Source organism: Rosa rugosa, chromosome 2 (genome assembly GCF_958449725.1).
Source record: "Rosa rugosa chromosome 2, drRosRugo1.1, whole genome shotgun sequence".
NCBI lineage: Eukaryota > Viridiplantae > Streptophyta > Magnoliopsida > Rosales > Rosaceae > Rosa > Rosa rugosa.
Window position 1 is genome coordinate 43,603,146 of NC_084821.1, and position 15,457 is coordinate 43,618,602.

Genomic DNA, 15,457 nt, shown 5'->3' on the forward strand with positions numbered 1-15,457 from the left:
AAGAGATGAGGCAATATTAGCTCCTCGGAAGTAGACGACTTAGGGAGCAAGTCCCACTTTTCATTTTGGAAAAAGTAAACGAGTAATCAAGTTCACATCAATAAGACGTTCTAAACGTGGATAGTTTAAATGATGTGAAAAGAAGACAGGGCAGATAGTCCTGCTAGTCACTTGGGGATCCGTACTTGGAGGATGATTCTCCATTGAAGACTGAAGCATGAGCTCAAAGAACCCAGCCACCGCCGACCCTACCAGGGATGCGGCAAAAAACCCGAAACCTAGTTTTGCTTCTGTTCTCTCTTCAGACCCCCCCTTCAATTTCTCCTTCGATAACGTACCTGTCCCTTCCTTCGAAAATGGTTGCCCCACGATTCAAATTTCAGAAGAGGCATATTTGCGGGGAATTGAGCGGTGCCAATCCAACCTTGTTGGTCGCCTCCTCTCCCCACCAAATGGGATCATGCCCAAATCCCATGAATTGGCACAATGCCTGCGTCCGTGCTGGCCTTCTTTGGAAAACTGGTCTGTTGCTCCGTTGGGCAAGGGTTTCTTTATGTTGCAGTTTCAATCCCCAGAGGACAAGCAACATGTTTGGTCGATGGGTTCAATCAATTTGAAACCTGGAATTTTACGTTTGATTCAATGGACACCTAGTTTCTCCCCGGCCACCTACAAGAACACCTTTGCACAGGTGTGGGTGCGTTTCTAGGATCTTGGCTTTGCATATTGGGAGCCCCAGACGCTATTTGAGATCGCCAGTGGTATTGGCATGCCAGTGAAACTTGACCCAAGGACAGCTAATAGTTCCATTGGTCTCTATGCGAGAATACTGATCGATGTGGATCTTTCTAAGCCTCCCATTGAGAAGCTCCAGATCAGTAGAGCAAATGGTGAGATTGTTTCTGTAGGGGTGGAATATGAAACTTGTCCCAACTTCTGTGATGTTTGTTGCACTGTGGGACATCCTGCCTCAAAATGCAGGTCTAGGGTTCCTTCGGACCAGTCACCGGCTCGGGGAAAAAAAAAAAAAAAGGGAGCAAGTCCCACCCTCAAACCCGAAGGTGAAGGGTCTACCACACTTTGGGAGCCCACCGCCCGTCCCCTTATTTTTTAGTTATTAATAATAAAGAAAAATACAAAAAAGAGAAGGGAGGATAAAAGCCAAACCCCAAAAGTACAGACATGAGAAAGAAATAAAAGATGGAAATTTTTTTTTTTCCATCTTTGGAACAAAGAAAAAGAAAGAAATAAACTCTAGGAAGCCCAAATCAACATCAGGAAGAAACTCCCCTGTCATCCATTCTCAAGTATGGAGAGATCTCAGGTGGAGGCGAGGCATGCCAAATCAGAGATGAAGAAGCCAAACCTAAATTTGTTAACCTAGCTGCCACAGAATTGCCTTCGCGAAGAACATGAGAGCAGTAAAATGTCATTGACCGAATGCGAGATAAACAATTCAACCAAGCAATGCGCAGTGACCAAGGAGGTGCAAATGAGGTAGAGATAATACATGCTAGAACACTCGTCGAATCACTCTCCAACCAAATACAATGCCAACCCATTCGAAAAGCAATCTCAATACCAATTAGAACTCCCATTAACTCCGCAAAGAAAGCTGAGTGTTGACCTAAACCTTGACAATAACCTCCAAAATATTGACCATTCGCAACCAGAAAAACACCACCACAAGCTGCAGGCCAGGATTACCTTTAGCTAACTCATCAGTGTTAAGCTTAATCCATGGAAAAATAGGGGGATGCCAAAGAACCAACCGGGGAGCAACTGATTTGCGAGCAACTAGTTGGATTCCCAGGCTCACAAGCAACTGAGAGTCCAACACACCGCAGGAATAACCAGGCAAATGAGGAGCAGCAAACTGCAACCAAGATGTAATAGAGCGAAAAACACGCATAAGAGAAGAGCTCTTATTATTAAAAAAAAGCTTATTACGTGTTTTCCAAATAGCCATGAAAGCAAACAGACAGCCCGCAAGCCATAAATTTTTTAGCTGAGGAGAAAACGGTTTACCAACAATTGTACTTCATAAATCACCAATTGAGTCATGAGTTGGTAACGAAGTACCAAAACAGCATGACAACCATTGCCAAACATGCTGAGCGAAGGGACAAGAAACAAATAAATGAGTTGAATCCTCCATAGTGTAAAAAGAGCAAAGCTGACATACCGAAACCAATGGGATGCCCCGTCGTTGAAGTTGGTCATCGGTGGGTAACTTGTTACGGAGGAGGCGCCAAACAAGCATAGAGAACCGTGGTGGAATAAAATGCCTCCAAACTTGAGCTTGTGGACCATTAGAAGGAAAGTGTGGACGTAGAAGATTATATCCCTCAGAAAAGGAGAAAAACCCATTACCTGAATCCTCCCAAATCAAAAGATCAACTTTAGGGACAATAGGAAGGGGCAAACCATGAATCTCATCTACCAGAGCTGGAAATAAAGTAGAGAAACGGTGTGGCAAACTCCATTGCTGACCAGAAATAAAAGAAGCTATAGCAGTTGTCAAAGGCTTAGGGAAACGATTGACCTGCAACTTATCAAGAAGAGTAGTATCAAGCCACCGATCAGACCAAAAAAGAACAGACTTACCATCTCCTATGAGCCATCTTGAGTGTTGGAAAATTATTGGAAGAGTAGCTTTCAACCCTTGCCATAATGAGGAACCAAAATAGCGATAATTCATATAACGAGAGATTGAGAACCTCGTACAAGCAAAAGAACTCCATAGAGATTTCAAAGTGAGAGTACTCCATCCCATGCTCAAGAGAGCAGCCCTATTAAGAGTCCGAAGATCCTGCAAACCAAGCCCAGACTCAGCTTTAGGAGCACAAACTTGGCGCCAAGAGACAGTAACCATTTTCCTAACGGCAATATTTCCAGACCAAATAAAATTTCATGCACAAGCCAATAAATGTTTCAACAAAGATGGTGGCCACAAGTACACTGAAAAGCTATGAAGAAATAAACTTTGAAAAATATCATGAACCAATTGAACTCGGCCTGCCATAGATCATAATTTTCCATACCACCCAGCAAGACGCGCTTTTGCTTTGTCTGCAATAGACTGAAGATGAACACGTCGTGGCTTACCCTTGAAGATAGGAACACCTAAATAAGTGAAAGGAGCAATCCCTGACTTGAACCCCAAAATTCTTTGAACATGCTTACACCGATGAGAATAAGAATCCCCATATAGAAGGTACTTTTATTTTTGTTAACCAAGTGTCCAGAAGCAGCACCGTAAGAGTCCAAAAATAACTACAAACGATTAAGGGATGAAACATCACCTCTGCAGAAAATGAACAGATCATCAGCATAGAGCACATGAGTAAGCTTGCAGCCTCTTGGCAAAGATATACTCTTCCAGAAGTAAAAAGAGAAGAAAGTCCCCTACTAAGAGCTTCCTCAGCAAGACAAAATAGAAGTGGGGAAAGAGGATCACCTTGTCTAACCCCGCGAGCACAAGAGAAGAAACCATGAGGAGACCCATTTACTAAAATTGATAATCTTGCTGATTGGAGAATTGTATGAACCATATCCCTGAACCGTGAAGAGAAACCAAACTGTTCCAGAACTTGGAGAAGGAATTGCCAATTCAAAGTGTCAAAAGCCTTAGCAATATCAACTTTGATGCCCACATTACCACCATAATTTTTGCCATCCAATAAATTAAAACCCTCTGACACCAACCCAATGCAATCTGCAATCTGCAATTCTGCGACCCTTCAGAAAAGCTGTCTGTTCTGGAGATATAATCTGTGAAGCAATAGGACTCAATCTATCAGCCATGATCTTCGGAATGATCCTGAAAAGAAAATTAGCTAGAGCAATAGGACGAAACTCAGAGATCACAGAGGCCCCCTCTACTTTCGGAATAAGCACAATAAAATTAGAATCACATTAGGGTAGAGCCAATTTTGTTGGAAAAAAAAAAATTTGAACAAAAGCAATGACATCATCACCCACAGTATCCCAACAATTCTGATAAAATTACCCAGGAACGCCGTCAGGGCCTGGAGAGCTAGTCGGATCCATAGAAAAAACCACACGACGTATCTCATCTGAAGTAGGCCCACCTCAAGTAGTCGGATCCAAATGTACTACTTGAACAAGTGAAAATTCAGAGATCGAGGATGGGCACCATGGAAGACCCACCTCACAACTAGCGCTTCTCTGCCTTTGAGCTAGTCCATGGCTTCACTTTCATATATAACAGATAGGGCAAATTTCATTTTACCTCCATGATCTTTACACCCTAAATTATTTGTGTCCATGCACTTTTAATTTCATCACGCGTGGGTGTGTGAGTTTGGTGGGGTGGTAAGGCTATGGTCTCTCATTTGAGAGATCATGAGTTCGAGCCCCATCAAGGGTGGGAGTGGGGTGGGGTTAAAAAAAAAAAAAAAATCATGCATCTTTCATTTAAAAAAAAAAAAACATTTCATCACGCGTGCCCATGTACTTACCAATTTCAATCAATCTTGTCTAACCCTTATTTTTTTTTGCAACTATTGTGTGATGTATTTTGAAATTGTAGTCATATACGATATAATTTTGCATACTACATTAGTAAATTGTCATCATACAAGAGAGCCCATTAGAGCCACATTTTCAATTTACAAATTACTTGACAAACAAATAAATAATTGAACATGATTAATTAAATTGGAGAGCACATGGGTACATGTGATGAAATTAAAAGTACAGGGGCACAACTGATTTAAAATGTAAATGTTAGGGAGGTAAAATGAAATTAGCTCTAACAGAAACTATGCTGTCTCCAAGAAAAAGGCCAATCATGTTGCATGTGTTGCTGGCACGCCTTGAACAATTTCAGCGAAAACTCAACAACCCCAACCCAAATGTACTAAACATTTCTCTTTGCCTTTCTTTTAAACTTGTTATAAAGTGAATATAAAGTTGTACACTTGTACGTCAATTTACTTGATTATTGTACAGCCAAGTCACCCCCACCATGACTTCAATACAAGAAACTTTCAACCTTTTTTAATGTTCGATCTCTTTACCTATTTTGTTCTGCTCAAGGTTTTAAGAACTTGTCATTCTAATTTCAATACCATATGTTCATATTGAAATGAGGCGTAGTATGTCATACAGGAGGTTTTACATAGATGTGATTTAAGTTTTCTCTCGATGTTTTACAAAAAAACAAAACTTAAAAAAGAAATATGAAGTGTGAATTGTAAAATGTGAAATGTGAGTTTCACTCTCTTTCTACAATTTTCAAGATTGTTTCACTAACTTTAGCCTTTCGAAATCACAAGCAAGGAGATCTCTCTCTCTCTCTCTCTCTCTCTCTCTCTCTCTCTCTCTCTCAAATGTATTAGCGTCATCTTCCTTTGGAGCCGTCAAGCATGAAGGCAACGTTTTTTGTTGCTCTCAGATTGGTGGATGGCCTTGCGGCTTCCTCATTGCACTGTTGTTTTAGGTTCTCCTCTAGTCGTTGGCTTTCGAGGTGGTCATACCTTCCTCTCAACGACTGTTGGGCTGGGAACTGGCTTTTCAGTGATGGTTTCCCTAAATCTACTCTTGTGGCTTAGGGCGGTTGTCGGCCTAGCTTAGGCTGTTCTGGGGTGGATGGGCAGATGGCTAGTACTGCGAAGGTGATACTACGGTTTCTTCAAATTAAAAACTTTCTTTATGTTACAAAACACCGAAAATGAAAGTTCATGGGAAATATAATTTCCCACCCCATGAGAGAGACAAAGCAATTATTTTCTTTTCTGTAAATCAAATAAAACCTAAAGCCCTAAAGGTTTTGAATCTGTATAAAGCTAATACCATTTTATTTTAATGATAAATCCAAAGATACAAATTTAAAAAATTCATGACTTTATATAAAGTGAATTGTAAAGTAATAATAATTTTGTATAAATTTCCTGCTTTTGTACTTTAAAGATTGGTAGTGGTTTCGTTAAAGTTTTATTTCGTTTGGTTGGTATAATAATTGGTACCGACCATAAAGGTTTGGCTTCAGCCTTCAGTTCATTAAATTTTTTAATATTTTAATTTTTACATTTTATACATTGAAGAAAGAAATTGGGTTCAATTCTTTTTATTTATTTAGAGGGACAATGACCAATTCTAAGTGGGATGTCCATTTTATAACTTAGGGAAGCCTCCTCTTTGCTAGACATTTTTTTGATGTGGGAGTTAAGCAAGCTCTTGTGAGATCTCGACAAGCAGATGCAGAGGTCCGCCATGTTTTGATGGTAGTTTAGACCGTAGAGGTGTCTTCACATCTTTCCCTTGTCTTGTGCAATTGCCACTAAACCATTTGATCTTGTATAAACTGATATCTATACATGTGTATCGATGGAAGTATTATCAATTTCTTTTTAATATGATAAAATATGCTATGTATTTATTTAATTAAAAAAAACTTAAATATAAAATGGACAAATTTCATTTTAGCTCCCTAACTTCGTTTAGGAAAATTCTAGTATACGTTGACGTATGCCATACATCAACTCTTTCAAATATTTTAGGCCGTTGGATATAATTAAAATATGAATATATCTAACGGTCTAGAATATTCAATAGTGGTGACCTGCTTACCAGGTAGCCTGTTTAATTTTTTTTTTCTTTTTCAAAATTCTGAATTACATATCTACATTAAAAAAAAAAAAAAAACCCTAATTTGAAAAAGAGGAGAAGACGAGGAAAAGAGTTTCTTTCTTCCTGTCCAGTTTTGTTCTTGTACAAAGCGAGAAAACAAGTACGTAGAATCCTGGTTTCATTGTTTGCACTCAGGTACGTAGAATCCTTATCATCTAGATGCGATTATAAGACTTTGTAGTTGTATGTTGCACCATTATCATCTAGATGATGGGTTTAGGGTTTCCTGTTGAATGTCCCTTATTTTATGTTTGAGCACCGATTCCAGTTGAAGATTAGACTATAGAGTTTAAAGACCTTTGTTTTGGTCTCACTGGTCTTAGGGCTAATAGCAAAATAGAAACAAGTAGGGAGGAGGGCTAATCGCAGCAGTGAAGGATGGCAGCCTCTGAAGCATAACTTCATTAAGCTAAATTTTGATGCGGCTTGTGATGGGAGGAGGGGCTATACTGGGTTGGGAGCAGTGTTCAGGGATGAATTTGGGAGATTGAAAGGCGCTTTTGCTGTTCATGTTGGTTTTAAGTCCCTTGAAATTGAAGGGGATGCCCTTACGGTGATTAACACGCTCCATGAGCAGGGAGAAGATCTTTAGTGAGGAAGGAAATATATTGGATGAAGCAAAAGATGTGATAAGGTAGTTAGATCATTGCAGCTGGGGGTATGTTCGGAGGAACTGTAATATGGTTGCTCACAAGATTGCAAGAGAAGCTCTTTCTTTTACTAATCCTATGCTTTGTTTACAGTTTGGGCCTTCATGGCTTCATAGTTGTATTGAGAGGGATTCTTCTCATAACTAGTTAGTTCTTGGGTGTGGTGCTCTTTCCGCGTCCCAGTTGGGAAAGATTTTAGTGAGGCCACTAGATACCCAAAATCATTGTACCTGTGTTTGGTTAATGAATTGCCGTTTCGATAAAAAAATAAAATGGTCTCACTGGTCTTGCATGTACCTTACAATCCATTAGTTTTATGCTGTTTATTACTTAGGTGGATTCTATTATCCTTCCATGGATCAAAGGCGGCTTCGATTCACATTCGATCATGGTGTCTAATTTGATTCCTACATTTTCCCTCAAGTACAGAGAGTCACAAACACCTCTACAAGATTTGTACTTTCTATATCTGTACATGTATTTCCAAGTCTAAATTTAATTGTCTCATTGAATTAAAGTTGTTTGTATGTGTTTTCTTGTCCTGTCTTTTTTTTTTTTTAATGTTTTTATTTTATTTTAGTAGTCTTTTGTTTCTCACTTTTTGTACAGTTCTACGTTAAGTTCATATGATTTTAAGAATATGTTCTAATATATATGAAGCTTTTACTAGTTTTACATTGGTTTCATCTCATTAATTGGTCCTCTGTTTTACTCTATTAATTACTAGTTGGATTTATATTGTTCTCTATGTTTTAAAATGAGATGATTTCAGCATGTGTCAAGTGAGTTTCCGTGTTGTTCTTCTGGTCTTGTTCTTTTTGTTTGTTTGGGCATTTTGCTGTTTGTTTCTTTGGTCTTTTGGCTTTGTGTTTTTGTTATGTTTTTTTATACCAGACGTCTTCCACCTTCTATGTAAGGTTTGGAGTGTGTTTTTGGTTTTCTTTGTACTGTTCGTGGTTCAATAGATTGCTTTTTATCCAAGAAAAAAATGTTTTTGATGGTTTCAGCATTGTCAAGCTGAGTCAGTTAGAAAATGTGCAACTTCTATTTACGACGAATGTTGAGTGGATTAGTCAAAAAGGGAAAAGTTGATGAGCAATTGATTATGGTTTGTTAATACTTGGGTAATATTTTCTTTGTTTCAGGCATGGATGGATCGTACGAACCTTCAATATCTGATATTGATTTGGTGTCCCAAAGTTCGATAAATGGAAGTGACTGTAATGAAATGCAATATAAGGGAGTTAGGTATGATAAGTTGTCTACAGAAGATCTTAAAGGGCAGGACTTTAAGACTGTGGAGGAAGCTGAGTCCTTTTACAATGCCTATGCAAAGGCCATGAGTTTTGATGTTAGAAACGATTACAAGAGATTAAGTATACGCACAACAGGGAGAGTCACTTCATTGCGGTTGGTTTGTTCTGCTCAAGGGAAAAGAAGAGAAGAGTACATGAGTAACAAACCCAATAGCTTTGATTTTTCTTTACTCTTCACTTTAATAATTAATCTTGTCCTGATGTAATGTTTTTACAGTGCTGAATACATTTGGGGTCCAAAAATTCATCTAACAAATAATCCATCAGGAAACAACTAATAATGCCAAACAGAAAGAAAACTAATCCAATCCATATCTAGAAGACAAACAAAAAAATATGCTACTCACTCAACTGCAGAAGTTTCTCTATGGAACTGTTGCAGCCCGTCCAAAGTGTCTTTTCGAGCATTCTTGATTTACCTATATATGTATCAAAAAATGGGTACTGAAAATCATATTTCAATTGAAGCACATGCCCAATACTATGATTATATTGCACTAATGATGTCGTTGATTCCAAACCCCAAAACCATTTGCCTTGAGAAAGAAAGAAATTCACTTTTTGAATTGTTGTACATAAAATCATATAAAAAAACCAACCTTCACACTCAGAGTCTTCGGTTAAGGGCGGTGCTAAAGCCGTCTTGAATTCCTCTGATTCTTTCGTACCCGGCCCCTCAGTCTTTGGAAATTCGATCACTCTCTTTCGTTGTGAATTCCTCTCCCGTTTCCTCCAGAATCGCCTTCCCTCTCCTCACCCAAATCAATCACGTACCCAGGAAGTCAGACATACACCCAACAATCTTTCACAAAAACCCTAAACCAAATAAGTGCTAAATCGAACAGATTGGAATTACTGGAATTGGAGTTCGAATTAGTCGGCTTCTGGCTCCGACGATGACTAAGAGAGATCGAAAATTTTAGGGTTTGGGAATTCTGATTTGGGATTTTGGGGCTTCTTCGATTAGATTTCTGTAAATTCAAAGAGAAGAGAAACTAAGGATGGAGAGAATTGCAGCGGAGAAGTGAATCAAGTGATAGCGGAGCGATGTTCAGGCAGCCATGGATCTGACACGCTAGAATTTCAACTATGAACCAAGGAGGAAGAAGGAAGAAGGACGCTGGAAGAGAAAGACAAATAGAGAACCCCAATAATCAGTTCGGGAAAAAAAAAACACAACACAATCTCTTGATAGAACGAATTATTGTAAAAAGTGGTAGTCAAGTTGTAATTAGTGTTAATATTTCACTATAACAAGTTTGAGAACAGTTTTACCAATAAAACAACGAATTGTGGTAAAAATTGGTAATTTAGTTATAATAAGTGTTAATACTTCATTAGTACAAGTTTTCAGAACCACTTTACTAATAAAACAACGAATGTGTTGCTATAATAGTAAAACTTCATATATTTAAGTAAATTTACGGTGAGTCCTTTATGGTGTAATAAGGTTGTCTATCTTGTAATTACTGTCCTTTATGAGTTATTTACATACTTAATGATGTTTTTTCCTGATTTTACGACAATTGAGGTCCAAAGTAGTAACTAAGGTTGTATTTATGGTAATTCTTTAATATTACAAGTTTGAGAACCATTTAACCGATAAGACAACGAATTGTTGTAGAAGTAGTAATCAAGCTCTTATTTGTGGTAATTTTTTATATTACAAGTCTGAGACCTCTTTTACTAATGTGACAACGAATTGCTATTAACGTGGTAAAACTTTATGTATATATTATAAATGAGGCGCGAGTCCTTAATTGTGTATTAAAGTTCTATATTTTGTAATTTAATACTTTTCTTGTGTAAATCTCATCATCCATGAGATAATTACTCGTTTGACAATGCATTTTACTATAAATTACAACAATTGAGGTATAACGTTGTAATTATGGTTGTTTTTATGATAATTACATGAAATGTGATCCATTTACAAAAAAAAAATGATCTCTTTACCAATGCTACAACAAATGTTTTGTTTATATGGTAAATAATCATATTAGACCTAAAACTTTTCAAGTCCTTATTCTTGTAATCCAGTTGTTCTTTTTGTAACTAGAGTCCTTTCTTTTGTAAATTATATCATCGATGAGGCATTTTACAACAAAAGACCACATTGGACGTATTTAGTGATAATTATAGTTGTAATAAAAGTAATTACAACATTTACGATCTTCATTACAAGTTTTTGAATGATTTACGTATAAAAGAATAAATGAGTACTTAGTATGGTAATTTTTTTTTTTTTAAGTACACATGTCAAATTATAAGTGGATAACCTGTTGACCTGTACAACAGGTTTCACTAACTAGTTTAATTTAATATATATTAATTAAAAAGTTGATGTATGACAAACATCAACACACCTTAGACTTCCCCCTTTATTTATACCTTGAATCACTTGTGCCCTTACACTTTTAATTTATCATGGGTGCCCATGTACTTACCAATTTCAATAAATCTGATCCAATCCTTAGCTTTTTTGCCAACTATTGTGTAATATATTTTGATTACCGCTATAATTTTGTATTCCACACTAGTGAATCGTCATCTAACAAGGGATTCTAATAGAGCCACATTTTCAATTTACAAAATAATTGATGAAAAAAATAATAATTGGACGAGATTGATTAAATTGGAGAGCACAGAGGTATATGTGATGAAATTAGAAGTGTATGGGCACAACTGATTTAAGGTGTAAAGGTCAAGGAAGTAAAATGAAATTAGCCATATAAAAATAGTAGAAGACTCATATTTGAGTTTGTATAACAATGAGGATGATTCACATTTGGAAATCAGTTCAGAAGATAAATTTATTTTGAATTGAAATTGATAACATTAGAACCAATAACCATAACAGCTAGAATCTACATATGTACTTACGATAAGATATCCGGCAACCCTAACTTAAGGAAATGCCACTCATTAAAGTTAAGCGATGCTCGCGTTTAAGCAAGAACAACCTCGCTCTCTAAGAAAAAAAATTGACATCTACCCTCACTTGCCAGCATGCAATTGTGATACAAATGAAAACTGAAAGCATCTTACAAAAGTTTCCAGAAGCTATCTTTACCCAAGATAGGCTTAAAACCCACTACAAAATAATTAAGCAAGTACAAGTTCCTTACCCGTTCGGTTAGAACCATCAACATCTCCAACAACATCAAGTCTCTTGACAGGTTAATTTTTTCCCCTTCTTCTTCTAATCTTTCTTCACATCTTGCTTTGCATTCTTGCTTTTACCAGCTGCTCCATAGAGTACTTTGTTAACGCTTCCAACCAGCCTGCCTCGCTTCTTCTTGACTTGTCCTCCTATATTGCCAGCAACCATCCCCATATTTAGGGCTTCGATTTTTCTTGCACATTACAAGGTTAAGGACTTCTTCTTTGGAGAAACATAAAACTTCCCAACTCTCTTTCACAATTGACATATGATTGCTTCCACTTCTTGGCTCACTATATCACCTTGTTCTCGAATCACCACAGACCACAGCTTACATTAAGGGAGGCGCACCGCCACAAAGAGGGACGCCAAATATCTTAGGGATATGGCCTTGAAAATTAGGGTTTGTCCATTTGGAACCTTAGCTCCACTATGTCAGCTAGCAACGCCACCAACGCAGAAGATTGCGGCGCCACTACACGGTCTATACCCAGACCAGCTTCATTCTTTGCCTCCAACGGTGATCTAGAATAGGGCGACCCAATGTGAGTTACCAGCCCACCCAAAACACACCATCCGATTATTTTTGTCATATAAAAAAATGACCTGCAACTCAACTTGATCCTCTACCCAAAACATCCACTTGAAGAGCAAAGGTTGGGTGAACTATATCTCAACCCAGATAAGCATCACACCCCGTCGAAAAGATGGCCTATTCCAATTCTTGGAGCTACCGTTGTGCTACCCACCAATCGCATAATCCTCTCCGATCGGAACGCTGGATGAATATTGTCACGCCCCGAATTTTGAATAAAGAAATTCGAATCCGAAACGCGATAACTCAATCAAATGCCCAGAAAAACATAGAAATTTTTTCAATTTAATCTAAGCAAAAAAACAACCAAGCTCACAAATCTCAATATAGACTCGTTCTCTAGAGTCACATATTACATCACCACGTGTTTACATAAACTCGAAAGCATCAAAATAAATGTAAACGTTCACTAGAAGCATACTACAAACAGCAGCAAATAAAATAACAAAATAGGTTCTAAATCTAATACTGCTGCAACAACAAGCTCTGGCCTCAACCCTGGTTACCTTGACCTGCAGGAAAAATCCTACACCATGGAATACTGCACTGGGTTGCAACAACAAACCCGGTAAACTTTTTAAGCTCGTATGAGTAAACTCAAAAAAAAAAAAAATGACTCAAACAATGCATGCTTATAATTTCTCAACTCATGAGGTAAATTAAAGCAACAACATTTAACTCCACACAAACACAACCAAACTTACAATCACACAAGGTAAAAATTAGTAATCCCTGCATAGAAAATTAGTTCAAGAGATCACCTAAAATTACACAATTCAAATCATAGCAACTCCTGCATATACTTTAGTTCAGGAGATTACATTAAAATCACACAATTCAAATAAAACATAGATCAATAATAAAATCAAACAATTCACGCTAAAGCCAAGAAACCAGCTTTCAACTCCATTAAAACGATCCCACAAAATGACTTGTTTTCAAAACTCGACATCTTTACCTCTTAAGGGTAACATACATCACTAAAGTGACAAAATCATATTATTTCCAACTCACAATTTAATATGAAAATCAAGTCTCTCCTCGGACAATTAAAAGAAAGAATACACTCAAAACTCTCTTTTAAAAACACGTACTCATGAGTCGCAAGTAACCTACTTGTTACCCCCCATGACATACAATGGCAGACAGACTAGAGCCCTAACTGCATCGTAACCATATCCCGGCCAAGGGTATGGTTCCGATAACCCACTCTCGATCACTACCGTGACCCTCGATCCGTAGACAAAACATTTAAAAAGTCACTCAATACTAAAAATGTTACACAACCTCACATGCTCTTCAAAACAATATACTTGACTGCAACAAAATATTGTTTTCAAATCTCAACTCCAATATCCAAAAATAATATAGAAATCAACATGCAAAATTTTGTTTTCATATCTTAGACCACCAGCATAAATTGATACGTAAAAATTCTCAAATAAGAAAAGTCAATAATATAAGGACTAAATTCTGCTTACTACCCTGTACTTTCAAGGGTTCATTAGTTCAGTCCATGTACTTCTAATTTAATCAGAAAAGTCCTTGCACTCTCCAATTTCATCAAATCGATCCAATCCGTCACCACTCCGTCAATTTTCGGGGAAAATTTCCAAACTACCCATCTGCATTCACAACACTAACACATCGGTGAGCTGCCTAGCGATGGGTAGTTTGGAAATTTTTCCTATGAGAAGGTCCCACGTCAGCATTTTAACAGCGAAAATTGACGGAATAGTGATGGGTTGGATCGATTTGATGAAATTGGAGAGTGCAAGGACTTTTCTGATTAAATTAGAAGTGCAGGGACTGAACTGATGAACCCTTGAAAGTACAAGGTAGTAAGCAGAATTTAATCCATAATATAATTATTTCCATCCCAACTCATTTATTTCCATAGAAAATCAAATCACAACACTACTAATTCCACTTCATTTCACAACGGCACCAATATCTATATTTCACGTGTGTATATATATATATATATATATATACACACACACACACACGTAGTCATTTGCTCAGGAATGCTACTAATACCAACTATAGTCACCAATACAAAACCCATAAAAATCATTTTTATAATAAAATCTTATTTTTACTTACCCATGAACTGTAGACGATCGAGTTCATATAGTTTAAAATAAATATTTATTTCTGAAAACGATTTCACAATTTAACAATTAATTCCAAAAATAAAGTAACTCCGTTCATAAATGAACATCGTGAGATTTACTCACCTCTAAATCCCGTTGCGTCCTCTCTTACAGCCGAGATAAAGCTCACAACCAACAACTCTGCTCAAAACGACTTCGTCAAGCACCTAATCACTTAAGGTCTCGTTTCAGTACACGAAACACAATGCAATTAAAGTTCGAAACCCCTGTTTAAAGTAAAACCCGAAAGTAACGCCAATCAAGATGAAACTTCACCCGAGACCACCCAAAGTCTCCAGAACACTCCTAGGATCAATATGTCAAAATGACAAGTTGGTTCGAAAACCAAGATAATCGAAATTACGGAAAAACCCTAACATTTCAAATGATCTCCAAATTCTACAAATCATATATCAAAACGCTCGTATAGATGAGTAGATGATAAAATGACAAACAACTGTCCCAAAGGAGGCTGGACGCGCAGCCACAAGCGACTGCACGTGAGCTGCACGCGCCGCCGGCCCGATCTCCAAACCAAGTCGATCCAACTTGTCAAGATGAAGGTAATACAGAGAGGAACAACTTTCATACCTGGAGCTAAGGCCGAATCGGTCTAGATCAAGCTAGAACAAGTTGGAAAAATCTCAACGGTTGAGCTTCAACTCGTGATTCAGGCCACCACCTATTGAATCGAGCTTCAAGACTTATATTGTTGTGATATAGAGGAGGAGAGCTTCAAAACGTGACCGGTTTCGAGCGCAGCGGCAGCTGGAATCGGAAAATCCGACCGGATCCACAGCGGCCAAAACGTTGTGTTTAGATCTCTTGTTTCCGGCTTGAATCGGCGGAAACCAGTCCAGTGGAGACTACAGCGGGGTGGAGACGAGTAACTCTGCAGTGGTTGCTTGGCCAGTGGACGT